This window comes from Tachyglossus aculeatus, chromosome 1, assembly GCF_015852505.1.
Source record: "Tachyglossus aculeatus isolate mTacAcu1 chromosome 1, mTacAcu1.pri, whole genome shotgun sequence".
NCBI classification, from domain to species: domain Eukaryota; kingdom Metazoa; phylum Chordata; class Mammalia; order Monotremata; family Tachyglossidae; genus Tachyglossus; species Tachyglossus aculeatus.
The window spans coordinates 30,317,779-30,324,845 of record NC_052066.1 but is presented as its reverse complement, the minus strand read 5'-3'; positions in this window follow the sequence as shown (position 1 = coordinate 30,324,845).

Sequence of the window (7,067 nt, the reverse complement as noted above, 5' to 3'; positions counted from 1 at the left end):
CAAACATGCCCATGTCTCTCCCATCCTAAAAAAACCCTCTCTTGACCCCACCTCACCTTCTAGTTATCGTCCCATATCCCTCCTACCATTCCTTTCCAAACTCCTTGAACGAGTTGTCTACACGCGCTGCCTAGAATTCCTCAACAACAACTCTCTCCTCGACCCCCTCCAGTCTGGCTTCCGTCCCCTTCATTCCACGGAAACTGCGCTCTCAAAGGTCACCAATGACCTCCTGCTTGCCAAATCCAACGGCTCCTACTCTGTCCTAATCCTCCTCGACCTCTCAGCTGCCTTTGACACTGTGGACCACCCCCTTCTCCTCAGCACGTTATCTGACCTTAGCTTCACAGACTCCGTCCTCTCCTGGTTCTCCTCTTATCTCTCCGGCCGTTTATTCTCAGTCTCTTTTGCGGGCTCCTCCTCCTCCCCCTCCCATCCCCTTACTGTGGGGGTTCCCCAAGGTTCAGTGCTTGGTCCCCTTCTGTTCTCAATCTACACTCACTCCCTTGGTGACCTCATTCGCTCCCACGTCTTCAACTATCATCTCTACACTGATGACACCCAGATCTCCATCTCTGCCCCTGCTCTCTCCCCCTCCCTCCAGGCTCGCATCTCCTCCTGCCTTCAGGACATCTCCATCTGGATGTCTGCCCGCCACCTAAAGCTCAACATGTCGAAGACTGAGCTCCTTGTCTTCCCTCCCAAACCTTGTCCTCTCCCTGACTTTCCCATCTCTGTTGATGGCACTACCATCCTTCCTGTCTCCCAGGCCCGCAACCTTGGTGTCATCCTCGACTCCGCTCTCTCATTCACCCCTCACATCCAAGCCGTCACCAAAACCTGCCGGTCTCAGCTCCGCAACATTGCCAAGATCCGCCCTTTCCTCTCCATCCCAACCGCTACCCTGCTCGTTCAAGCTCTCATCCTATCCCGCCTGGACTACTGCACCAGCCTTCTCTCTGATCTCCCATCCTCGTGTCTCTCTCCACTTCAATCCATACTTCATGCTGCTGCCCGGATTATCTTTGTCCAGAAATGCTCTGGACATATTACTCCCCTCCTCAAAAACCTCCAATGGCTACCGATCAATCTGCGCATCAGGCAGAAACTCCTCACCCTGGGCTTCAAGGCTGTCCATCCCCTCGCCCCCTCCTACCTCACCTCCCTTCTCTCCTTCTACTGCCCAGCCCGCACCCTCCGCTCCTCCGCCGCTAATCTCCTCACCCACCGTACCTCGCTCTCGCCTGTCCCGCCATCGACCCCCGGCCCACGTCATCCCCCGGGCCTGGAATGCCCTCCCTCTGCCCCTCCGCCAAGCTAGCTCTCTTCCTCCCTTCAAGGCCCTGCTGAGAGCTCACCTCCTCCAGCAGGCCTTCCCAGACTGAGCCCCTTCTTTCCTCTCCCCCTCGTCCCCCTCTCCATCCCCCCGTCTTACCTCCTTCCCTTCCCCACAGCACCTGTATATATGTATATATGGTTGTACATATTTATTACTCTATTTATTTATTTATTTATTTATTTTACTTGTACATTTCTATCCTACTTATTTTATTTTGTTGGTATGTTTGGTTCTGTTCTCTGTCTCCCCCTTTTAGACTGTGAGCCCACTGTTGGGCAGGGACTGTCTCTATGTGATGCCAATTTGTACTTCCCAAGCGCTTAGTACAGTGCTCTGCACATAGTAAGCGCTCAATAAATACGATTGATTGATTGATTGATATATATGCCCCAGTGCTTAGTACAGTGCTTGGCATGTTAACAATCAAATCATTAATCAATCGTATTAACTGAGCACTTACTGTGTACCAAGCAATGTACTAAGCTCTTGGGAGAGTTATTTATTTTACTTGTACATATCTATTCTATTTATTTTATTTTGTTAGTATGTGTGGTTTTGTTCTCTGTCTCCCCCTTTTAGACTGTGAGCCCACTGTTGGGTAGGGACTGTCTCTATATGTTGCCAACTTGTACTTCCCAAGCGCTTAGTACAGTGCTCTGCACACAGTAAGCGCTCAATAAATATGATTGATGATGATGATGATGATGAAATCCCGGCTCTGCCACTTGTCCGCTGTGTGACTTTGGGCAAGTCACTTCACTTCTCTGGGCCTCAGTTCCCTCATCTGGAAAATGGGGATGAAGACTGTGAGCCCCCTGTGGGACAACCTGATCACCTTGTATCCCCCCAGCACTTAGAACAGTGCCTTGCACATAGTATGCGCTTAATAAATGCCATTATTATTATTATTATTATTAACTGAGCCATCTCCGCAAGAACCCTGCTCCACGAACGATACCATTTAGCCTCGCAAATGAGGATGGGGCTCCTCATACTCCCCAGGCGCTTGGTACAGTGCTCTGCACACAGTAAGCGCTCAACAAATACGCCTGAATGAATGAATGAATGAATGAATGAATGAATGAATGGCCTCCCACAGCCTGGTCTGTGGGGATCCAAGGCCATAGCTGGTTCCTCAATTACCTTCCCTGTTGTCTGTAACCATCTGGAAAGTTCCCACCAAGCACTAGAAGCAGCGTGGCTCGGTGGAAAGAGCCCAGGCTTTGGAGTCAGAGGTCATGGGTTCAAATCCCGGCTCCACTAATTGTCAGCTGTGTGACTTTGGGCAAGTCACTTCACTTCTCATCTGTTACCTGAGTTACCTCATCTGTAAAATGGGGATTAAGACTGTGAGCCCCCCGTGGGACAACCTGACCACCCTGTAACCTCCCCAGCGCTTAGAACAGTGCTTTGCACATAGTAAGCGCTAAATAAATGCCATCATCATTACCAACTCTGTTGTAATGTGCCAGAGCCTGGGCCTGGGATGCAGAAGGACGTGGGTTCTAATTCCAGGTTTGCCACTTGGCTGTTGTGTGACCATGGGCAAGTGACTTTATTTCTCTGTGTCTCAATTCCCTCACCTGTAAAATGGGGATTATTATTAAAATAATAATAATGGTATTTGTTAAGTGCTTACTATGTGCCAAGCACTGCTCTAAGCACTAGGATAGATACAAGGTAATAATTATAATAAGTATGGCATTTATTAAGCGCTTACTATGTGCCAAGCACTGCTCTAAGCAGTAGGGTAGATACGGGGTAATAATAACAATAACTATGGCATTTATTAAGCGCTTACTATGTGCCAAGCACTGTTCTAAGCACTAGGGTAGATACAAGGTAATGATAATAATAAGTATGGCATTTATTAAGCGCTTACTATGTTCTAAGCCCTGGGGTAGATACAAGGTACTCAGGTTATAATAATAATAATAATTACGGTATTTGTTAAGTACTTACTATGTGCAAAGCGCTGTTCTAAGCGCTGGGGGGATACAAGGTGATCAGGTTGTCCCACATGGGGCTCACAGTCTTAATCCCCATTTTTTTACAGACGAGGGAACTGAGGCACAGCGAAGTGAAGTGACTTGCCCAAAGTCACACAGCTGACAATTGGCGGAGCCGGGAGTTGAACCCACGACCTCTGACTCCAAAGCCCGTGCTCTTTCCACTGAGCCACGCTCCTTCCCAAGGTTTTCCCACTTGGGGCTCACAGTCTTAATCCCCATTTTACAGATGAGGTCATTGAGGCACAGAGCAGTCAGGTGACTAGTCCAAGGCCACACAGCAGGCACGTGGGGAGGTCGGGATTCGAACCCACGTCTTCCGACTCCCAAGCCCGGGCTCTTGCCACTGAGCCACGCTGCTTCTCTACTGTGAGCCCTATGGGGGACAGGAACTGTGGTCAACCTGATTAGCTTGTGTCTACCCTAGTGCTTAAAGTAATGCTTGACACAGGGTAAGCGCTTAACAAATACCACAGTGCTAGACCCACGGTAGGCACCCAATAGATACCATCGATCGACCGATTGATTTCCCACAGACCCGGGCGGGATGCCCGCCTTCGGGCCGTGGGTGGTCCCGGCCCCGGGTGCAGGTTGCTAGCGGGCCGCCACGTCAGGGAATGGCCGGAGACGAGCCGGGATCAATCCATCAATCGTATTTATTGAGCGCTTACTGTGTGCAGAGCACTGTACTAAGCGCTTGGGAAGTCCAAGTTGGCAACATATAGAGACAGTCCCTATCCAACAGTGGGCTCACAGTCTAAAGAGAAGAAGAGAAGCAGCGTGGCTCAGTGGAAAGAGCCCAGGCTTTGGAGTCAGAGGTCGTGGGTTCAAATCCCCGGCTCCGCCACTTGTCAGCAGTGTGACTTTGGGCAAGTCACTTCACTTCTCTGTGCCTCAGTTCCCTCATCTGTAAAATGAGGATTAGGACTGTGAGCCCCACGTGGGACGACTTAATCACCTTGTATCCTCCCCAGCGCTTGGAACGGTGCTTTGCACATAGTAAGCACTTAACAAATGCCATCATTAAAATGGGAACGGCAGGCCTGAGCACAGCTGGACGGTCCCAATCCATCCAGGAAGGGGGCTCTGCCCGACTCTCGGGACCAGGCTGAAGATCTTCCCCAACTCCGACCCCCAGAACGAGTCGCGAGCAAGGAAGAGACCGGGACGCGGATGGGAGCCGGGGAGGGAAGCCCCGGAGCTCTGATGCGGTTGGACGCCCAGACAGACGCCGGGTAAAATCACTTGGTATTTATTTGGCTAAGTGACAAAAGCCAAAACAGCTCTGAACGAACAAACCGATCAACAGGCGGACAGGAACTTTTGACACCGAACACCAAAGGGAGGACCCGCAGACAAAATGGCACAAGTGATGAGTTGGATGGTCACCCGAGGTCCGGCCGTCCCCTCCCTCCTACCCCATCCTAGGGGCTAAACCCAGAAGCAGAAAGCAAACCGGATCCGGCTCGAGGGTTCTCTACTGCCAAAGCTTCCAGGAATCAGGAGGGAAGGGAATGCCGGGGGCAGGTAGCCCCTTTTCCAGCCTCGCAAGGGCAGGCTGGGACTTTTATTCTCTTCTCCCCGCCCAGAAAATCAACACCAGATTTTGAGATCTCGGCACCTGGATCACCCATTGGTGGAAACGAGACCATTACCAATACTCTACTCCCCAGACCCACGCTCCATTTAGTCGTTTGGAAAAAACAGCAGCTCAGACCCCTTCTGCAGCCAACACCAATCCATCCTCCCCTGAAAGGAGAACTAATACCACCATTTGGTTACAACTCTGAAAAATATAGTCTTTTAGAAATACTCCTTTTGGTGAGATTAAAAAAATGATTAGTTATATATATAGATATATATATATATAAAACACTGTCAAATGTCTCTCCCGCCCAGCCCCACACCCAGAGAGACTCCCCACATTAGTGTATGCCTGACCAAGTTCTCAAAAGCTACGGATTATGGGGGCGCAGGATAGAACCGTGAAGAGGAAACCCAGAACTCGACAAAGCAGATTCGGAGAGGTCGTGGATGATGGTTACTGGGGGTGTCGGGTTCCCCGAAAGAGCAAATGCCCGGATCGATGGGGGTCCAGGGGAATACCGTGATGGGCCCTGACAGGAGAGGTGCCCAGGGGCTCTACTACACCGGGCCACCCCCAGTTGCCTTCCAGCTGGCAGCAGGAAAGAGCTTTGGTGGGGGAGGAATGGCTTGGAAACAAAGTACTGGCAGAGGTAATGCTGATGGGGAAAGGGACCTCTTATGTGAGTGAGGCCTTGGCAGACATTTCCTCCCTTTGCTATTTTCGCTTCCCTCTCTGACCTATCTGGTTTTCTGGATCCAGTTAGCCCAGGCAGCTGAGTAGGAGAACCAAGCCGTTTCTCCCCCAACTCCCGAGAGCTCTAGCCTCTAGCCTGTCTGTCCTGCCGGGTCGGGCCCGGGGACGTTTCCCAGCGAGGGAACATGGAGGCAGAGGTTGGGCCTCCTCTCCATTCTCCTGTTGGCCGAGAAGCAGTGGGAGATTCCCCTGCTGGGGCTGGAGTCCGTCCCTCCCACGGAAGACATCACCGCTTCGGCTGACCGTCTCACTACTCTCCCTTTATCTCACCCTCTCTGAGCCCTCTTTGGCCGACTCCCAAAGGGATCGATGGGGCTACGCGCTTCCTCCTCCCTCTCCCACCCTACGCTAGGGCCCGAGACCTGCATCGCAGTCACTCCTCCGGCTCCCTCCGACCTCATTCCCCCGGGGGCCGATGGCTATGGTCCCCCAATGCCCCCCGACACCATCCTTCTCGGGGTGCCCCGTTAGAACGCCCAGCCCTGAATCACGGACTCCAGGGAAACGCCCGGTGTCTGTCAGACGTCCCAACTCCGACCCCACCGGGAAACAGACCGGTGGCGGGAGAGAGGAAAATGTGAGACGGGTGACAGAGGAGGTGCTGGGAAGTGGGCTGGCCCTCCCAAGATGCAGACTTGTCCTCCAAGTCCCAGGAGCGCCGTTGAGGTTTCTTCACTGGGAAGTGGCACGCTCCAAGGACAGGACAGATTTTGGATGGGCCGCCCGGCCGGACGCTGTCCCACGGGGCCGGGACTCGGCAGAGGAGAAGGGACAATTGGGTAGGGTCACCTCCACGTCCCTTCCCACCTCTGAAAACACTCCTTCTAGAGAAACAAAAGCCTGCACTCCTGGGGGAGACCGTCATACAGGTAGGACAGAGGTGGCCCAGGACTGGGCCGCCCACTGGGGCTGAAAGGCGAGCGAGGCCATCGAGCCAAAGGAGGAGCCGACCCGGGAAAGCGAGGCAGAGAGGGCCTATGAAGTTCCAGGCCGCCGTCGGCTCTACGCGCGGCTCCTCGGTGCGCTCCCTGGGCAGCCCGGGGATCTGGAACAGTCCTGCCACGTGAGGATGTTTTCCCTCTCGTGACATCGATTGGCTGTCTGGGGGAAGGTTTGGGACAGATGTGCTTAGGGAAGAAACCCTTTAGCTGGAGGGTGGAGGGCACATATCCAACCTCACCAGGGAGATGGAGTGCAACTTTGGGGTTTCATAGCTGAAAACACTGCAACTGTCCTTCACCAGAGAGGTATTTTGGGGCAGACGCCTAGTTGGGAAAGGGCCTTTCAACGGGCCCACTCAAGGCTCGACAGCACTGCTCAGGAACCACAGAAGCAGAGCGTAAAGTGGATGGGCACCTGGAGCATGGCTCAAAGCCGG